Source organism: Erpetoichthys calabaricus, chromosome 17, assembly GCF_900747795.2.
Source record: "Erpetoichthys calabaricus chromosome 17, fErpCal1.3, whole genome shotgun sequence".
Classification (NCBI taxonomy): domain Eukaryota; kingdom Metazoa; phylum Chordata; class Cladistia; order Polypteriformes; family Polypteridae; genus Erpetoichthys; species Erpetoichthys calabaricus.
Window position 1 is genome coordinate 54,956,550 of NC_041410.2, and position 22,295 is coordinate 54,978,844.

Consider the following 22,295-nt stretch of genomic DNA (forward strand, 5'->3'; position numbering starts at 1 on the left):
CATGCTAAATAAATGCAGCTAATCTGACAAATACTATCTGCTCAGTGGTTATTATACACCAAATGAGTAAGTGAGGCAGCCCATCACTACATGCAGATTTAAAGCTATAATTGTGCTGAATTTACAAACGGAAAACCCTCAGTCCCCCTGTTACCGACGTTCTTGTGGGATAGAGAACATTGATCTTTTCAAACACCAGACCATTTTGTGTATTGATTTTGTACTATTTGACCATGTAACCTGACCGCTGACAGCCCATTCAGAGGATTCACTTTCCTAATAATCAATATCTGCCCCCATTATAAATCCAGCCTTTAACAGTGGAGCAGCTGATAAGTCCTTGATGGAAAAAGACAACACACAAGACATACTTATCAATAAAACTAATTCAGAAATTAGATAAATAACAAATAAGGAATAAATAACACAAATTCAAGAGATGATTCATTTTCAAACACTGTGACATTTCATTGTAAAACAAACGGATATCTACTTCCAAGTGTATCCCAGCTTCAAAATTTTAGGCTTGATTCCCCAGTAGCCTTCATAAGCATATGCTTTAATATACTGTAGGTTGAAATCACTCAGTATGCTACAAATTATTATTATAAGCGTATGTTTTCAAATTAATAATAAAAAGTAACATTAAGTAAGTTACAAAACTGGAAATAAATTTTAACTTATAATGTACATTGTTCTGCCAACATTTTAACCAGAAAGTATATTTATTTAATATATATATATATATATATATATATATATATATATATAATTTATTTAATATATATATATATATATATTTATTTAATATATATATATGACAAACAAAATCGTGTTTCAAATTATCTAAATAAAGCTCCAAAATGCAAGTTCTGCTCCCTATTTCCAATTTAATGCAAACATTTGTTAAAATTCTTCACTTTGAATGACAGAAGATCAGAGTGGTTTTTCTCCACACAATGATAATACCAATCATTTACTGAAAGCAGACATCCGAAAAAAAGCCTCTCTTTAAAAGCATAAAGGTTAAAGCATTTGTTTTGAATAAACTTGCTCTATCCCATCAGTGTTATATCGGTCTATTAAACAATTTTGATAAACCACACTCAGGCATACTATGACTATGAAAATTACACCAAAGCAGTGTTTACTTTTCATTTTAAGAATGAAGTTTCATATTTTCAGAATCACTGAGAACATGCTAGAGTGGTTTTCTTAATTAATTGGGCACAACACTTTGCTCTTTTAAGTTTTCTTGTGCTCTTTCATTTTGGAAATGTTTGTGTAATTTCTTGTGTAGTTCTATTTTTTATCCCAATTCCAAACCTTGTATGACCTATTTCCATCTTAGCATGTACATTTATTTTATTCATATCATTCTTTATATTCAATTCATCCACTCTTTAATCCTATTCAAACTACCCCAAATTTCCCACCTAAACTTTCCTTTCATTCTTCCTCCCTGTCCCTTACTCTATCCTATTCATGTGAATGCCTCACACTTCTAATTAGTTTCTTTCATACAGAGGAAACAGAGACACAGGCACTAGTAACAAAGCACACTATTACCACAAGAAGAAAAGCATTATAAAAAAACAACCTGAAAGTGATGTGTGAACAGATATTTTAACATTTCACTTTGGGAGCTTATTAGGACCTGTCACACACATGCGAGTAGGAGGCAGCTAAAGGGCTTAAGTAATGGTAATACCACATCTGATCAGGGGTCAGAGGGATGCACCGACAGTCTCTCACTTCCCTGCAGACCTTTCCCGAGAAATCCTGCCAGGTTCCATCACCTCCAAAGACCTAACTTCCGGTTCCAGGCCCTTCGATGATGTCACTTCCGGATCCTCCCCCTTAGATATAGTCTCTTCTGGTCAAAAAGATGTCACTTCCAGTTCTGGCCCCTGCGATGACGTCACTTCCTATACGGGCATTTAAAGCCGCCATCTTTCCACCAAGGAATCAGTTCTGTTTTGGACTCTGTTATTTTCAAAAGCCTTTTGCAGCCAGGGATATTATACGGATGGCTGCCCCAAACATTTTCATGATGTCTGGTCTGTGTTTATATCACAGGCCATATCCACACTACCAAATTTTAATTTACTCGTAAAAACAGTGTTTTTAAATGTTAATGATTTTAGCCACACTAGTATTTTGAAAGTATTCACACTGGAATGACCAAAAATGCATATGATGTAGCTGTTTGTCTACACTGGGCATGAATACTTCTGAAGGTAATCAACACAAGTGCCATGGAAAGCAACCCCTCTATGTCCGCTATGTTGGAACATGGTTTTCTTCCATGAAGGGTGAATAATGAGGGAATAATACTTTTTAATTAGAAGGATCCAACAAGGGAAAAGCTGTGTAATAAGCCTAACAAATCAGAGCACAATTAGAATCTGAATTCCAAAAGTCTACTTTCTCCATCGATCCGCTTTGCAATGGCTAGCCAGCATTTTCAGAAGTATACAGCTCAAGAAAGCATTTTCAGAAGTCTGTATTTTCAGGGATTAAAAATGCTGAGGTAGTTTGGATGGAAGGCAAAAGCTGAGACTACTGTATGAATTTTTAAATGAAAACACATTAGACTTAGGAGTACATTCACACTACAACAAATTGTTTGTATTTGAGATAAAATTAGTCAAAGTACTGATTGGTAGTGATGGTTTATTTACTATAGTTACCTACTATATACCTTATAATCCCTAGCCTTTGTTTTTATGTATTACTAATTATTTTGTTTGCTTCTTAACAGTGTTATTATTAAAGAAAACTAAAATCACTAAAAAAGCATTTAATTAATCTGCATAACAATGAAACTAAAAGCAAACTAAAATAACATTTAAACAGGTGGAAATAAAAATCTGTTCTTTCAATTATTTTCAATAAACCAATTTTTGGTAGTCTGTTAACGAATGTTCCTTCAGAGATGCGCATGTGTGGGAACGCCTTTTTAAATTTGAATGCACGGAAATTTCAATAGAACACAATGAAACAAGTCAGGAAAATCCCCCAAGGAAAGTTGGAATAGAAACTCCATTGGCAAATCCTTTAAAAATTGACGCTAAAATGACCCAGATAGTTTGGCTTCTGGTCACTCATTATAAACATTCCATCATAAAACTGTTTTTGAATCACAGAAAGGCAAAGCTCAATATCCAGTGATCATATAGCTGTATCATTGGAAGAAAATAGCCCTAAAACTTGTTCCAAGTTCAAGCCATTGAATGAGAAAAGAATCCAAGAGATTGCAGTTTAGGATGTGTAACCACAAGGGAGCACCAGAGAGTCCCAAACCACAGACACAGTAAAGCACCACATGTTAAAAAGCTTTTTATTCTCTCTAGGCACTTCTTCCCAATCCTCTCTTCAATAATCAGCCACAATAATACAATAAATTAATAATACAGTACAATTCTTCCTCCTTCTTTACTCCACTTGAGTGTTGTCAGCTGACTCATCCATGTGTGGCAGCGGGCTCCCTTTTATGAAGGACCCAGGAGTGTTTCCAGTGCCACATCATATTTCTGAGAAACACTTCCGGGCCATAAAAAAAGTAGTAAGGTCCTCCCCTGCAAGGGACGGAAAAACTTCTGACTCCCAGCTATTACTAGTCCATCCATTATTTCCTGCCAGCTGGACATAAAGTTATTTCTCCAGTCCGTCAGCCAATATGCTTTTCCTGTCACTCTGGCCTTCTGTCCAGAAAATGTATATTTTCCTGTCTCACCTGGGATGCTTACTCTCCTCTGAGTTATCCATCAAGCTAATAAAATTAACCTTTTCTTTGGAAAAACTACACTACAGTGATCCCTCGCTATATCGCGCTTCGCGGCTTCACTCTATCGCGGATTTTATATGTAAGCATATTTAAATATATATCGCAGATTTTTTGCTGGTTCGCGGATTTCTGAGGACAATGGGTCTTTTAATTTCTGGTACATGCTTCCTCAGTTGGTTTGCCCAGTTGATTTCATACAAGGGACGCTATTGGCAGATGGCTGAGAAGCTACCCAACTTACTTTACTTTCTCTCTCTCTTATGCTGACTATCTGTGATCCTGACGTAGGGGGTGTGAGCAGGGGGGCTGTTCGCACACCTAGACGATATGGACGCTCGTCTAAAAATGCTGAAAGATTATCTTCACGTTGCTACCTTCTGTGTGCAGCTTTTAAGTATGCTGCACGGTGCTTCGCATACTTAAAAGCTCAAAGGGCACGTATTGATTTTTGACTTTGTTTCTCTCTCTCTCTCTCTCTGCTCCTGACGGAGGGGGTGTGAGCTGCCGCCTTCAACAGCTTTGTACCGGCGGTGCTTCGCATACTTAAAAACCAAACAGCCCTATTGATTTGTTTGCTTTACTCTCTGTTTCCTTTGAAGAGGAAGATATGTTTGCATTCTTTTAATTGTGAGACAGAACTGTCATCTCTGTCTTGTCATGGAGCACAGTTTAAACTTTTGAAAAAGAGACAAATGTTTGTTTGCAGTGTTTGAATAACGTTCCTGTCTCTCTACGACCTCCTGTGTTTCTGCGCAAATCTGTGACCCAAGCATGACAATATAAAAATAACCATATAAACATATGGTTTCTACTTCGCGGATTTTCTTATTTCGCTGGTGGCTCTGGAACGCAACCCCCGCGATGGAGGAGGGATTACTGTATTACTATTATTACTCACAGTGATACATAAAGTTTAACTGATTGAATACAACATAACAGTAAAAGGCAGTTTCTGTAAACAGTGTGCGAAGTGTGTTAAACAGTATTAACTGGGATATGGAGATCAATTTAGCTTTTTACCTTCCTTTCTGTTGCTAGATTTTTTTTTTTTTTTTTGAAGGTGGGTAAATGCTGTTGATGGGTAAGGCAGCATTTTCATCTATTATTTTTGTCTTTTACGAGAACAAACGTTTTTATGTCTGGTTTTGATTTCTGTCTTGCAGCCAAAATGCTATCAGATTAGGCTCTGGTAAGACTAGGCAAATTCTGTCATAAATGAATTGATGGGCGGATGAAAAGAAAAATGAAATATTTCTGGCTGGTAGCCATCAATACAAGCTCAGCTTTTTGATGCAAAAACAAATACAGAGTTCTGATTTGTAGAAATTTTAAATCAGCTTTGAGTGACTGTTAATAGTCTAGTTGTGTGCAATATGCTATTAAAAATGTATGTGGTTAAGTGTTCTGCACATTTTCTTTTTCTGTATTTTGTTAAGTTTTAAGGCTTTCCATCACATTAGGACTCCGGTACTCTTAAAATCCATTAAAAAGCACAAGAATGGGCTAGTCATTTTTTTAAAAATTCATAAAATATGCTTCACTTTAGAACACAATTTCAGGTAGCAAATTAATATTTACCATGATAGTGAAGAAATAACTTTGACTTGAAAAATATTGAACTTACTCTTTAAGAAAAACTATGCTGCTATTGTATTATGATCTTTAAGAAGTACTGGCCAATCTGCAATATATTTCTAGGTTTAAAGTTTAAAACTGCCTATCTATATTTCTTAAATTGAGAGATAATAAGTATCGGGTCAGGTTGGGGAGCATGTACTGGTAAGAGCACGTTGCCCCACCCAATACACAACAAAACAGCTCAGGATCCCGTTGGCAAACCCCCAGGCAGACACAAGGTCCAGTCCCACCCTGTGGAAATGACCATCTATCTGCCGCAGCCAGGTATTTCATGGACATACCCTTGGGCTGATCCAGCTGCTTGGGTCCTCAACAATGAGGATCTTGAAAATCGGATCACCCTCAGGGAATCACGCCACATAGCTGTTGTGCCAAAACTGACGCTCCCTCACAATGGGAGTATATAAAATTTATATACTATATATAGACTTTATATACTTATTTATTTTCGTATTGTATATTTTTCAGCTGTTCAGAGGATACATTCAAGTAAGAACAGTATTTTATATGTTTGCATATTTCCCCATGTTATAGTTAAGATAATTTGCCAGATATTTCCGATTACTATAACTACATTGTTTTACAAATTCACTATTCTAGCATATGGCTTTACTTTATTCAAATATATACTGTGCTTTATACTGTATTTATAGTTTGAGCAGTGGTAATACTAGTATATAGTGATTAATTCTTCAAATATGTATTCCAACTTTTTTCCAATTTTTTTTTTTTTTTTTTTAAATGAACCAAATATGACAAAGATTTTGCCCTGCACAACTGCTTTACCAGTTTCTTGCAGATTCATATTTGGAATATCTGAAAAGTAACTAGTTCCCTTAAATGGTGACAACATATGTTAAAAGAAAATGGGCAAATGCAGGCTGTCTAAGGAAGCATGCATTAAAATGCCATCTAGTCAATGATTGGTAAATCCTCTATATAAAGTGCATGAAAATGAGGCATGGTCACTTATTAAGGCAGGATGTATTTTTAGTGTAGTATACAGTATTACATAGAATTCAGTTTTTCAGAGAAAAAAAAAAAAACAATGAGTACAGTATAAGGTTTACAAATACATGAACAATGTGTATTCTTTTTTAATGCATTCTTACCATGCCAAAATTTCATGACATTATTTGAACTTTTTCAAAAAAACATTGTTATGCCTTACCTCTTTATATTTTCCTTTTATATGCGTGCATTATGTGTATTGTTTCCAAATTAATACCTTAAATACAGTAGTTGATCTGAATTTACAATTATCATTATGAAACAATTCACTCTACCAATCTCTATTATGTAAAACACATGTGAATAATTATCAATACTGCTTTATATCTTCAGTTCCTAACTTCTAGGATTCCTATTATAACCTGAAATTGCTAGTGCCTTGTTTTTCACTCATCTGTTCTTCTGCCACAATAATTAGCCCCAAGGTCTCAAATTTGTGTCACACTAGTGACTGAGGGCACGAGGCAGGATCCACTTCTATTAGCCAGAGTGTTTTATTTTTGTGAATGTAAAGTTGTCCATCTACACAATGGCTACCCATAGCAATTAATGCACATTTCCTTTTTATCATAAATCGTTTTCTGGTGGTAAATAAAATTATAAGTTTTTTCAGAATTCATAGTGGATACAGGTTTATTTATACTAGCGTTTCTCAATTAAGAATCCTCATGACTCAAAGCTCGGCGACCCCCTTGGTGAATGGAACACAAACATAAGGGGGGGGAGGGTCTCCATAGATGAATTGAGCAGAAGTATCAGAGCAGAAGGAGGAGGATGGGGTCCCCCATAGATGACCTGTGCATGAATGTCAGTGCAAAGGGGAGTGGGGTAGGGTTTGGAATACCAAAATACTGCTATAAAAACAAATTGCAAAGGGCTAAACCATAAGTGAAGTCAAAACAAAAAAAATTGCCAGGAGTTGTTACCAAAACTATGAAAATGTAGCCAGAACCAAAATAATATTACTGTGAAATGAATCGAGGTGAAAAGCTACTGCACAAAGTTTAAATCCGTAATCTCAGACAGAGAGCCAAAGTATTGCCATGAGTTTTATACAGGAGCCACCATAACCTGACACATTGTGCTTCTTGGAAGGCATTCCTCAGCAACAGTGCAGAGCATCTTGGGAGCTCACCACCAAAATGCTAAGACTCTAAAATAGTAGTACAGTAGACCCCCGTGAAGTCGCGGTTCAGAGTTCACGGCCTCAGTCATTCGCGGATTTTTCCTTAGAACCTATCTAATGATTGTAAGTGGAAACCGCAAATATCCTCCGCAATTTTTATGGCTTTTTTCGTGACAATACTGTACTGTAGAGAGAACAGGTAGCAACTGTAGAGGAAAATGAGGCTTGGGATGGTGAAAGTAGCCAATAGAATTTGAAACTGCAGCTCTCAGAAGTCCCTGCAGTGGCTCTGATTGGTCTTCTGCTGAGGGTGCTGAGGCTGTTGGGGTCAAAGGATGCAAAAATGGCTTTTAAAAAGGGGTCCGGTGACCAAAAGCAAAAAAAAAGTTTTTGTAATTTGTGTTTAAGTTCCTGTATATCTGCCTTCTGTTGGGTTACCTTTACTTATTCATTTTGTCCTGGATCGTTTCGTGGTTGGCATCTGGATTGTCTGCAGTCTGCCTGTGTACATGAGAACTGTAAGTGGATTCATGGCCATTATGCAAAAAAAGGAGCGCTCCTTCCACCTGTCTTCACCATTTCAGGAACTAGCGGTAGGACTATCTTTACATTCCCATTCAACGTGCGGATCTCTGGACCATCTATTTTCATCATTACATTTCATCCTTTGCCGTTTATCATGAACGTTTTTCATGATTTACTGTGTGTGTTTTGTTGTATTTAATGTGTAATCGCCGTAAGGGGAACAGGGGTGGTGTTGTTTTCATTTATTTTCTTTACATTCTTTGTTTTTGTCTCTGTGAGTGCATGCGGGTCGCGCCAAGGCTGGGTGCGTCCCTGGAATCTCCACCATAAAAATAAATAAAATCGCTGTCTTCTTGACGGTGTGAATCTTAGCAGAACCAGACCACTACAGCGTTATTCATTTCTCCTTGCTGCTGATTGACTGTAATGCATCTTCGGCTGAGTGTTCTTGTGTTTTCGGTTTTGTTCCTCTTAACCATTAAACCACCACAACCGGCTATAGTCGTTTCCCACTGCCATTTGCAAGCACACAGGAGCTGATCAGCCAGTGCCGTACATTTGTGGAGCAGCCAGCTCATGACCACTGCCAGCCCCTTGTGAACAGGGGGGCTGAACGCACCCCTAGACGACACGGACATTCCTCAAAAAACCCCTCTTAAAAAACGCTGATAGACTATTTTCACGTTGCTCTCTTACTTGCTGGGCTTACTTGTGGCTGCTCTGTCACATGATATGCTTCTCGCGTGACGCTACGCATACTTAAATGCCTGAATAGCCCCTGTCCTTTTTGGCTGATTGCTTTGTTTCTCTCTCCTCCCCCAAACATCCTCTGCTCCTGTTGGGGGTCATGCTCCCCTATGATGTTTGTTTATTCTTTAATCGACAACCAACTGCATACTGAGCTCGTTTTACTTCTGAAATAGGCATGTTTGTTTGAAGTATTTGAACAAAGTTCCTGTCTCTACAATCTCCTGTGTTTCTGTGCAATTCTGTGACCCAAGCGTGACACCCTGCAGCACTGCAGCCTCACTGTCCCTGGGATTGAGCCACTGCTCTAAACTAGCCTGCAAGCATCAGCGCTTACCTCTGTGTGCTTGCGTGCAGCCAACTCAAGTGCAGCTGGCTCAGTGCTTTACTGAATTTCATTCATGGCGTCAGTTGCAACTTGTACATATTGTTCCAGTATTTTTTTTTTTTTTTTTTTTTTAAATAGTTTTTACAGTTCATTAGCAGTGTGTAAAATGATCACTGTTGCAGTAATTGGGATGCTCTTTGTATGAAAAAAAATTGTGTTCCATTAAAATTTCACTTTTTCTTTGTGAATTGTGACATTCACTTAAAAAGTGCAGCAAAAAAGTATTTGGCATCCAGGATGCATTAACCCGCAAGTATGTGGCAGTTTAAGGGTTAAAGCACCAAGATGCTGCCAAAACACCCTGCACCTTCTAAGGCTTCTGGCAATGAAAACGCACTTGCATGAATTACAGTACATATAGTAGTAACATCGGTATTTTACATTACAGCATTGCGGGAGACATAGCAGTACAGTATACAGGTTTACCTTTACATTCTTTATTTTTAGGTAATGCATTAAGCGGAGTTTGAAATTAAAGTGTTTTGGGGGCATGTTTAGGGTTTAAACTATAAAAATAGGCTTTTTTTTTTTAACCAGATCCAAAATTCATGGTTTTCCACAATTTGCGGGTGCTCTAGGAACATAACCCCTGCGAATTTTGGGGGTGTACTGTACTGTATGATGCACATAAAAAGAAATAGCAAAACAAAATATATTTCTCAAACTAAAGAGTTAGTCTAAAACACACATATGGTTATGTTTTGTAAAATAAAGCTTTAATGAACAGAACATTTACCTAAGACAAAAAAAAAACATCCAAGATTTTCCCCATTAACACCTTTCAACTCTTTTCCTTTACTTTTAATCAGTTCTTTACCCTTAAATTTCTCATATAATGAGATCATTGGTCATGGAAAGCTGCTCTCCACGTGTTGCATCCTAAACAAGATACTTAATGTGAATGTTATTTCCTTAATCTCTTCTGCTAAGAATTCCATTTGTACCTGCATAAAATATTAAAGAATTTTTCTGGAGCATGTGGTGTTTCTTTGAGTAATCAAGTGAAGTATATTTGGAATTACCTGGTTCACTGATTTGTTTTCATTAACTACTGCTGTGATTAGTGAGATAAGAGACTTAGTGTTCTAAAAACTGTAGTTCTCTTTAATAACTGTTTCACTCTGTCTTTGGCTATATTCAAGCCATGAAAACTATAAGTGATTATGGCATGTAATACAGAGAATTTATTATCTATAGATTGCAAAACATTCACCTCTGAATTCTCCACTAGTGGTAAAAGAATTTGTGAAGCAGAAAGACAGGCCTTCCATGCAGTGCTAGCAGGAGGGTTCCCAGATGTGATTGACAGATACTGGCAGACCAAAAACACAGTAGTGATGAAAGCAAAAGCCAAGGTGTAGACTGAGATTGGGGAGACTATGAAAGATGACTTTCAGACAATGTCAGAGGTTATGGTAAAACATTTGACAACTCAGGAAACAGAAGGTGGGACTTTGTCCAGGTTGTTCTAAGAAAGGATGGGAAAGCATTGTCCTTAATTTTGAATATTGAAGAGGGGTAGAAGAAGCCCTTTGAAATTACTGATCAACCTACATCCTCATTTTAACCTGTGGTTTTGTGCTCTGGGAAGTGGCCAAAAGAATGAGATTGGGAGTACAAACGGTGAAATAAGGTTATTATGCAAGGCTGCTGGGATCACTTTCTGTGAGGGTGAGAAGTTGAGCAGGTAGGACTTTGGAATGCAATGAGTTCCACTTCAAACTGAGAGGAAGCAGTTGAGGCGCTCTGGGCTTGGAATTTAGATGTCCCTTGGTGCCTCCCCTGGCACGTTTACCAACACAGCCAAATGGCAGAAAACCTAATATATACTAGCGGGATTATACAGTATCTAGAGAAATGACCTTGGAACATCTATCACTTCCAGTGAGGGGTTGGAAATCATTGATGAGGGTAGGGTGGCTTTGTCACTCCAGCTTAGGGTGTTGCCACTGTTACCTTCACCAGGACAAGCACACTGGAATTAAAGTGATAGTAATGTAATTAATTAAAGATGCATGTAAAATGCATTAAATAAACCAGAAAATAAGATAAACAAATATACAAAACACAATAAGAAAGTTAAGGCAAGATTAATCATTTGATTGTGACTGCCAAAAGTGTAGAAAGGCAGGCCAGTGAGCAGTTAAATGGATGGACCAGGAGTTAAATGTTGATAAATAGTAAAGAGAAATTAAAACTGGGAAATTAAGAAAATGATCATCAAAACCAAAAATCCCAAGTCAAAGCAGAATTAAAAGGCTCTAAATCAGAAATTCTTAGGGTGTAAATACACGCTTTAGAATGGATGTAAGGCACAATCTTGGACATTAGGTGGCATGCAGGGTTTACATTTTTTTTTTTTTTTTTTTAATTTTTATGCTGTGGTCTCTAGGCCTGCACCTCCAGCAATGGGTAATCATATCCCAGCAACAGAGCCCCAAGATGGCAACACTGAAAATATAAAGCATAAAATTAGTTGAGATTCAAATTGTTATAGAAACAATATACGAAGAAAATAATAATACATTTGCATTCTCTGATATCCCAAACTCATATAAAACCATATTCTAACAGTTAAAGCTATTAAACCAAATCTGGTGCCACAATGTAAATAAAACTGATGAGGTATTCAAAACTGAGTAACATCGAATCAAGTCACAGCTGTTCTTGATAAAATATGATGAATTGCAAGGTGCCAGCTCTTGTTAGTTCGTGAATTTTTCCTCCTTCATTCTAGTCCTGTCTCAGTCAAGCCCAAGACAAGCTGCTGTATTTTAAATTGTATCCAGTTTCCTTGTTGCCTTAATTACTTTAATGGCTCCTACAGTCAACTTATAAGATCAATGTACAAATCTATTAATTAAACACAAATCACAAAGTCAGTTAAACAATAAAAGCCTTGGCCTAAGTGAAGCAAAGATATCCTAGTATATTTTTGTTGTTTAAAAAAAAAACTCAAAATTTAAAACATTCTAATTAAAGTACACAAATCCTCACGTGTTTAAAAAACACCTGCACATTTTAATTGTAAGTTTGAGCATTTGAGATTTTATGAGGGGAAAAGTAATACAATTTTTAATAAATTACATTATGAAAAATACTTTTTCTACATTTTGCTTTTAATGTAAAATAATTCAAAATTATGTAAACATATGAACATATGAACTCTTACCATTTAGAAGGACAGAAGCCACCTTTTACATATTGAACAGAACATTTTTCCTGACCTTTTGTGTTAATATTTCCATGAAACATTTCACCTAACTAGTCAAATGAGTGGACATTGAACGGTTATTCACATGATATTTTCTACAAGATGCAAACTCATTTTACTAAAATTACAAGACCAATACCAATGTGAAAAAATTGATCCAGTGCTATTGTCCAGCAACAATCTACACTCAGTCTGACACATCCAAAGATCATTCTGAACATTTTTACTAGATAAAAAGAATTACACTTCTAATAGCAGTAGCTGATATAAATTCATCAAACTCTTGCTTTTGAAAAGAAAAACCTAATTGACAAGGTGCATTGCAGTAGTTCCTAATTATAAGAGCAGACTCAGTTAATTCAAGTAATTGGTTGAGTTCATAAAAAGTGTTTTAAAATAATCATCCAGCCATCAACCAAACTTGGTCTTCCACTATTGTGTGATTTATTGTGGCATGGCTTCATTCAATTGGTTCTTTGCTGCACTTGGGAGTGTAAGTCTGGCATACTGTAAGTGAACAGATAACAATGGTCCAAGAGTGAAACAGACATATGTGGAGTTGACTTGACTTGAAGAAAAAGTGTAAAATAAGACACGGCAATAGCACAATACTGATAATTATTAAATACTTTAAACTCCATCCATCCATTCTCTTCTTATATGCGGGGGCAGCAGTTTGAGCGGAGATTCCCAGACTTCCCTCTCCCCGGCCACTTCAACTAGCTCTTCCGGGGGAATCCAGAGGCATTCCCAGGCCAGCCAAGAGACTAGTCCCTCCAGCGTGTCCTGGGTCTTCCCCAGGGCCTCCTCCTGGTTAGACGTACCCGGAACACCTCACCAGGGAGACGTCCAGGAGGCATCCTGATCAGATGCCTAAGCCACCTCATCTGACTCCTCTCGATGCAGAGGAGCAGTAGCTCTACTCTGAGCTCCTCCCGGATGACCAAGCTTCTCACCCTATCTTTAAGGGAAAGCCCAGACACCCTGCGGAGGAAACTCATTTCAGCCCCTTTAAACTCCTTTACAATATTTTCAGTAAGTCTTAGAGTGATCCTCATTCTAGAGAGACTTGAAATCCCCTGAAACATGACTTGATTTTTTTCAGTACTGCTTTGTGCAAATAGGTATACAAGGAATAAGACAGACTAAAATAATTAAGTCTTGAATAAATTTCTCTTTCCACCTACAAAATTATTTTCAAGCTATATCTTGCTGTTTTAGGTGGAGTGTGCCAAAGCAGCAACCAATTAGGATGCAGAGAATGAAACATACTTGATAAGAATCTAAAAATGTTGTTTCCACTAAAACATCAAAAGTAAAAATATGGTATGACAATTTTTCCATGTCATTGATGACAAAGAAAGCCTGCTACCATTTCTTTGCTGCAATACAAATGTTTTAATTTAGCAATAATGGTAAGTCAGCCGCCTGAGGCCCAAAGCATCACTCATGCACCGCTGTCAAACGGTAAACTATGCTGACATTCACAACAATACCAAAACTGCCAGTAACCTAATATTCAAACAACTAAAAAGAGTGGCATTTAGTTGTTGGAACAGCATAATACACCATGATTTCATTGAATTTAAGCAGTGCACTACTTATTGACACTTAGGGGCATGAACACCAAAGCCATCTTATTCAGCTGTCAAAGTGAACTTGATAGCTATCTGCTAGTTCCTGATGCAGATGCCAAATCCAATCATATCGTTGCTCACCATATTAAAGTCAAATAAGCCACCTGGTAAAGTAGTAGCTTTGGATTTCTGTTATTAGCACACATCTAAAGCAAGTAAATAGTACTGTTGGCAAAATTCTGTCCTGCCATTGGGCTATATTATAGTCAAAAAAATCATAGATAAGCTTGCGGATCATGCCAAAAACCTTAAGTTTTTACCTTCTTCATTACTAAACAAGATATAATATTCAGTATATTTGTATATCTCTCTATTATAAAAAAAAAATCTTGGATATGATGCATGATTTTCTTGAAGACTCTTTCACATCCCGCGACACAAGACCTTGTGCCAAGACATTTAACCACGCCCGGGGCCGGAAAAAAAAAAAAAAGGAGACGATGACAAAGTAGAATGTCGTAAAGAATTCAAAAACATTGGCATGCTACACATGCAGAGAAGGTTAGAGATAATGGAAGTATGAAAATTCAAAAGTCTCGCATTAGCACAAACAAAGGGAAATTATTACTTGGTGAAATAACGGAACAGCGAAAAGAGATCGAATATATTGTTCGGATTTAAAACTTTAAGTCGGCAACTTGTAGATCGTCTAATTTGGATTGCCATCAGGGAAAAGTAGTGTTTCTTCCCAAGGCGTATCTGCAAGAATAAAAAGATGAGATTGTTGTTGTCCCCGGACAGTCTCGCGGGGACTTTTAACATGAGATTCTTTTAAGTCATGCTCTACTTACAACTATTTTTAAATAAGATCACGGACATCTAAACTCTCAGTCGTGTAAAGGCTTTTATTAGACATACGTCCTATGCTCTCAGCTCTTATAAATACTATCTAGATGACACATCAACGACTAAGCAAAGAAGAAAGAGTAGCGCGTGCAAATCACGCGGCACGGCAGCAGCAAGCCAGCAGCTGATCGCTGTATTTGTTTCCCATTGTATCACAGTTTAAGAGGGGGTTTCAGAGGAGCAACTGGGTCTCCTTGAGATGCGTTCCGCCCCCCTCTTCACAACACAAGCGGAAGAGACGTGAAGTGGCTGGCAAGTAGCGCTGGCCGCCGAGAACAGGGGGTGGGGTGGTGGCCGAGTGAGGCAAGCAGGGGGCACAGCCCACTAGTTATATTAAAGATCTAGACCCCCAAAAACTTTGTAATGGTACAAGATTACAGATCAAAACGTTACATTCAAATCTGATTGAAGCTACCATTTCTAAAGAATGTACTACAAGGTGAAATTATATTTATACCCAAAAAGTTCCACTATTCCTACACATTACCTGTTCCAATTCAAAGCAATACAGTTTCCTGTAAAATTGTGTTCTGCAAAGACCATCATTTTGTACCATCGAAGTACAAAAATTAGTCAAATTATTTAAGAAGTATATTAGCAACTTTAAGAAAGACATGCCTACTATTGCCAATATAGGTTTCCATTAATTAAACATGTTATGTAATATGCAATTAAAATATCAAACAGCTTTCTGTTTGAGCCCTGCTCCCTCATGAATCCACCATTTTTTTCCAGGTATTGCAATTTTCACCTTACATCCAAAAGCCATGCATGTTGGGTTTACTGGCAATTCTAAAACTGTCCACTGTTTGAGTGTTGGGGTTTGCAGGAGCGAGTACCGAAAAACATTAATGCTCTGTCCAGAATTGTTTCACAACATGTGACTGATGCTGCCAGTATAGGCTCCATGTTTCTGTGATCCATGTTGCTATGCACTATTACGTACATGTGTCTGTAATTCAAGGTACCTTCAATAAATGCATATGTTGAGACAAAACATTTTCACAGCACATTGTAATAGACGGCCGGCAGCTCAACCAGCTGGGACGCCCAGGGTCTGGAAGAATGGGGGAAGGCAGCTACTTTGGGACACTGCATCCCCCCAAGACGCTAGATGGAGAATTCAAGTTTTTATTCAGCCCCGAAGTACTTTGGGGCTTCTGCCCTTATGATCTACCAGTACTTCCAGGCTAGGTGAGAACTTTGTCTCTCACCATCTTCCCACAGCGTCCCCTGGCGGCACTCACAGTACCCAGCTGGGCTGTGATGCCGAACTCCATATCCCATATGCAGGGAATCTGCCATCTAGCGTCTTGAGAGAGGCAGTGTCCCAAAGTAGCTGCTTTCCCCTATCCTTCCACTCTTTGGGTGTCCCGGCCGGGTTGAGCTGCCGTCCGTCAGTCACAGAAAACTGAAATAAAAAGACATTTTTATAAGCACTTGATCATATTAGTTAAGTACAAAGCCATCACCAATGAACTGACAGTTTAATAAGAATTAAGAACTGAACCTGCAGTTAAAAGATATTGCTACTAAATTAAGTAAAATAAAGTCCTGTTTATACGCATTTTACTATTAAACTTCATTCCCCCCACATTAGCTCTCCACACAGATGCATTATATTCTCCCAAGCAGACGTTTTCTTTTACCTGTAGCTCTATCCAAACTGCACAGGGCTACAGTATATCTGGCTAACAGCACTGCTTTTTTATAGTCCCAAAATGACTTAAAGTTGAAGATTATATCATAATCAGGAACTGCATGTAGACAGACTGATCTTCCAATTAGTAAAAGTGGTTTTAAGAACCCATCATGAAAACTCTTCATCAGAGCATCTAAAATTTAATTACATCCATTCATCCACCCATTTCTAAACTCATGTAATCCAGTTTAGAGTCACGTGTACTGCAACCTATCCTGGTAGCAATGGACACAAAGCAGGAAATATCACTAGATGAAGCCAAATCTTCTGAAATGTACTATCATGCAATACTCACACTGGACCAATACAATACAATATATTTTTGTATAGCCCAAAATCACACAAGAAGTGCCTCAATGGGCTTTGACAGGCCCTGCGGCTTGACAGCCTCCCAGCCTTGACTCTCTAACAAGACAAGGAAAAACTCCCAAAAAAAAAAAAAAAAACCCTTGTAGAGAAAAATGGAAGAAACCTTGGGAAAGGCAGTTCAAAAAGAGACCCCTTTCCAGGTAGGTTGGGCATGCAGTGGGTGTCAAAAAGAAGGGGGTCAATACAATACAATACACAGAGCAGAACAAATACTCAATTCAGTATAAAAATAAAAATTTTACAACTATGGAGCAGAATTTAACAGTAGATGATATCCCATAATATGATTTGGATTTGTTTAGAGTCCTGGAGACCTCAGCCATCAAGCTGCCTCCCCAATTTGGCCATTCCACAGCTGAAACAGCGCTGGGCCAGCCAATTTGATGAAAGGACCCCTCTACCCCACAATTCACGTCATCCCTGATGGAGGATCACTTTACCTTAGGCAGGCAAAACAACTTGGCAGGTGGGCCGTGGCAGCAAGTGCCACATTTGAGTACCAAGAAGAGAAACAGAATAGGTGAGGTTTAGTAACAAATTATAACTATCATGTTACTTATGTTTTAGTGCTAATGACTAACAACAGTCTGTACAGTTAATCAGCAGCTCTAGTCAGGATATGCTAAACTGAAGTAGCGAGTCTTCAGCCAGGACTTAAAAGCTGAGACCAAAGAGGCATCTCTTATAATAGCAGGCAGACCATTCCACAGTTTAGGGGCCCTGTAACTAAAAGCTCGACCTCCCACTGTTATTTTATTAATCCTTGGAATCATAAGCAGACCAGCATCTTGAGATCTTAATGTGCGCTCTGGTTTGTAAGTCATGAGAAGTTCAGATAAGTAAGCTGGACCTTGAGCATTTAATGCTTTATATGTTAAAAGGAGGATTTTGAAATCTGCCCTAAACTTAACCGGGAGCCAGTGTAAGGATTTAAAAACTGGAGTTATGTGTTCATACTTTCTTGTTCTTGTAATAATTCTTGCAGCAGCATTTTGGATTAACTGGAGGCTATAGAAAGAACATTTTGAGCATCCAGTGAACACCGCACTGCAGTAGTCAATCCTACTAGAAATAAATGCATGAATTAATTTCTCAGAATCCTGTTTATTTAGAAAGCACCTTAATTTCCCAACATTTTTAAGATGGAAGAAACATGATTTGGACAGCTTTGTAATATGCTCTTTAAATGACATGCTAGAGTCAAAGATAACTCCTAGATTGTGGACTGATTCAGTAAAATTAATGGTGATTCCTACTGAGTTAAAATGATGACAAAATATTGCTGTGATCAGCATTATTCCCTCCAACAATTAACATCTGTGTTTTATCGGTGTTTAAAGACAAGTAGTTCTCATCCATCCACTCCTTTAATTCACTAACACAACTAAGACAACATTGGAGAAACTTAATTTGATCTAAATTAAAGGTTTAACTGGGTGTCATCTGCATATGAGTGAAAATTAACATTATGTTTCCTAATGATAGATCCCAGTGGAAGCATGTAAAGTGAAAACAGTAAAGTAAAAAAATAAACAGTAAAAAATTTTAATTTTTTATTGAAGATTTGTTCTGTTCTTTGTATTGTATTCTTTTGACACCACTGCACGCCCAACCTACCTGGAAAGGGATCTCTCTTTGAACTGCCTTTCCCAAGGTTTCTTCCATTTTTCCCTACTAGGTTTTTTTGGGAGTTTTTCCTTGTCTTCTTAGAGAGTCAAGGCGGGGGGGCTGTCAAGAAGCAGGGCCTGTTAAAGCCCATTGTGGCACTTCCTGTGTGATTTTGGGCTATACAAAAATAAACTGTATTGTATTGTAAAGGTCCCAGTACTGAGCCCTGTGAGACACCATATCTCACTTCTGTGTATAATGATGGAGTACTGTCAGCACATTTCTGTACATATTGGAATCGATTTGATAAATAAAAACTAAACCAAGCGAGCACAGTGCCTGTAAGCCCAACATTATTTTCTAGCCTGTGCAGTAAAATAGAATGGTCAATGGTGCCAAATGCTGCACTTAAGTCTAACAACATACTTACGGTGGAGTTTCCTTCATTAGAGGATATCAGAATGTCGTTAAAAACCCGCATTAGTGCCATTTCTGTACTATGACCATTGCGGAAACCAGACTGGAATTTCTCAAATAATGTGTAAGGTGTGACTGAAGCGGATTGGCGACTACTTTTTCTAGTATTTTAGAGAGAAAGGGTAAATTTGAAATAGGCCTATAATTATTTAGTATGTGTGGGTTTAGGTCTGACTTTTTAAGTAATGGTTTAATGACTGACACGCTTAGGGCATCAGGTACGGTGCCATGCAATAATGAACGATTGATAATGTTTAGAATAGGCGCTGCAAGAACATCCATTGCACTTTTTACTAGTTTTGTTGGCACTGGATCTAGGGAACAAGTAGTGGGTTTCATTTTAGAAATTAAAGTTAAGACTTCCTGCTCAGTTACAGGATTAAAATTACTAAAGTGCTGAATGCAATGTGAGGCAGGGTCTGCTAAGCTAGTATGTGGTTTATACTGTGATGCTGAGATCTGGGATCTTATATTTTTAATTTTCTCATTGAAGAAGTTCATAAAGACTGTACTGCTAATATCTGTTGGTATTTTGCATTGTAGATCTGAATTCCCATTTGTTAGTTTAGCAACTGTTGAAAACAGTACCCGAGGATTTTTATTATTACTATCGATTATTGTAGAATAGTATTCTGAGCGAACATTAAAGAGAGCTTTTTTATATTATTTAACACTTTCTGTCCATGCAATTTGAATGACATGTAGCTTTGTTGTTCTCCATCTGCGCTCCAGTTTTCGACACTCTAATTTAACAGCCTGAGTTTTTTCATTAAACCAGGAAGAGTTTCTATGTGCTTTGATCACTTTTGTTTAAAAGGGAGCCATTGAATCCAGAGCATCTCTCAAGGTCACATTATAATGTGATGTTAGCTGATCTAAATTGTTTTCCACGTTTATATTTGATGTTAACTGATCTAAATGGTTTTCCACAATTACTCAAAAGTATCTATAAAATTTTGAAGCAGAAATACAATCTAGATGTCATACTGTCTTTGTTTTAATCTGTGAGTGCATTGACAAGGGCAGGACTAAATCACATGTAATTAAGTAGTGATCGGAAATAACTTCATTTAATGGAGTAATATTTAAATTTTAAATTTCAACTTTGTAAGTTATAATTAAATCTAATGTGTGGTTATGATTATGAGTTGGACCTTTGACAATCTGACAAAATCCTACTGAATTTAACAAATAAGTAAAACATTTTCTAAAAGTGAGAGTTTCCACATCGATGTGTACATTAAAAACCTCATCATTACTACGTGATCATAATTTATAGCCAAATCAGATAAGAGGTTGTTAAATTCAGTCATGAACAATGAATATGGCCCTGGTGGTCTGTAGACTACCACTATAATTGTGTTGGAATCTGTTTTAATATTTAAAATGAATGCCTCAAAGGATGTAAAGTCGCCTAAATTTTTAGACGTGATTTGCATTTTGTTACAATGAATTATTCCAAGGCCTCCTCCTCAACCAGAATCTCTAGACTTATGAAGGAACGAGTATCCATCTGGTGACGCCTCAGCTAGAAGGAACAGTGTCACATTTATTAAGCCAGGTTTCAGTGAGAAGACACAGATCAGATTTTGTACTTAATATAATATCATTTACCAAAACAACTTTACTGCCAAGACAGCGAATGTTCAATAAGCAGCATTTAAAACTGCATGCTTCTTTCTGAACTGATGATATATTTTTTGTTTTAATTTGAAGTAAATTTCTATTACATTTGCCCCTGGTGGAGGGTCTGGTTTTATCCCTGGGTCTAATTATACACCTTATATTTTGGTTATCAATTTAGTGTCACATGGGATACACATCTTTGAAATATCGAAGGAAAAAAAAAATCAAAGCATCTGGAGGAAAAATATGCAAACTCAATATATGCAGTGAGCATTAATTAATGTTTAAACAGATTTTGTGTGATTTTTCAAATTTAAGGGCCTTCCAAAACTTTTCAAGTACTCAAAAACTGTCCTATGGTTAAACTCCATAGCAGGATACTTATGAATATTTACATTCTTCCACAAGTGAAAGATTTAGGAATCTTGCTACCCCTTTCCAGCAACCTCATGACCCCCCCATGCTCTCCCAATCCGTCTACTGACTTCATAGGAAGAGTCACCAGAGACTTGAATGTTACTGCCAAGGTCGACACTCTCTCCGCAAACAGACACACTGCTGATGGTGGCTGTGCCCAAGAGGTCATTAAAGGCCTGGATCTTGGTTTTTATCCAGGACACTCACAAGCCCAGACACTCAGACTCCTCGCTCAGTCTCTTGAGCACCTCGATCACAGCCTCCATTGACTCTGCGAAGATCACAGCATCGTCAGCAATGCCAAGATCCGTGAATCTTTCTTTACTAACAGATGCCCCACAGCCGCTGGACCCCATGACCTTGCCCAACACCCAGTCCATACAAGCACTGTACAGAGTAAGAGCAAGAACACACCCCTGACGAACCCCAGAATCAACTGGGAAAAGCGCAGAGGTTCTGCCTCCACTCTGCACAGCGCTCACAGTACCAGTGTACAGGCTGGCCATGATATCCAGCAACCTTGAGGGGATCCCGCTAACCCTCAGGATGTCCCACAGGGCAGCTCGATCAACTGAGTCTAATGCTTTACGAAAATCGACAAAGGCTGCAAAGAAACTCTGCCGATATTCATGTTTGCTCTCCATGAGAACCCTCAGTGCTAGAATGCGGTCGATGGTAGACTTCTTAGGCGTAAAACCAGACTGTTCTGGTCGCTGGTAGGTGAGCAAGTGATCACGGATCCTATTGAGGACGACCCTAGCAAGGAACTTACCCGGCACAGCGAGCAGTGTGGGACGACAAGTCCCGTTTTCCAGTCAGTTGGGATGATGCCAGTCGGCCAAATATAAGCAAAGATTACTTGCAATGCCAGGAGGACAGTCTTACCACCTGACTGGAGAAGTTCACCCCAGATACCACAGATCCCTGCAGCCTTTCCTCCTCTCAGCTGGTTTACCACCTGTGCAATCTCAGTGAGATTGGGTGGTTCACAGCTAATTGGAGAATCAGCCTCAAGAACCGTGGACCCAGAGATATCCAACGTCCTAGCCGGAGGATAAGCTTTGAACAACTGCTCAAAGTAGCCAGCCCAGCGGGTCACAAATGCAGTGTCATCCGTGAGGACCGTTCCATCAGCCGCCCTGACTGCAACTCTCTGAGGAACAGAGTCGGATGT

General features: G+C 38.1%; 1 protein-coding gene across 1 annotated transcript in view; it reads right to left on the minus strand.

Moving 5' to 3' along the window:
• The window catches only part of scaper (S-phase cyclin A-associated protein in the ER), a 720,649-nt gene that overhangs the window by 639,256 nt on the left and 59,098 nt on the right, over positions 1-22,295 (minus strand).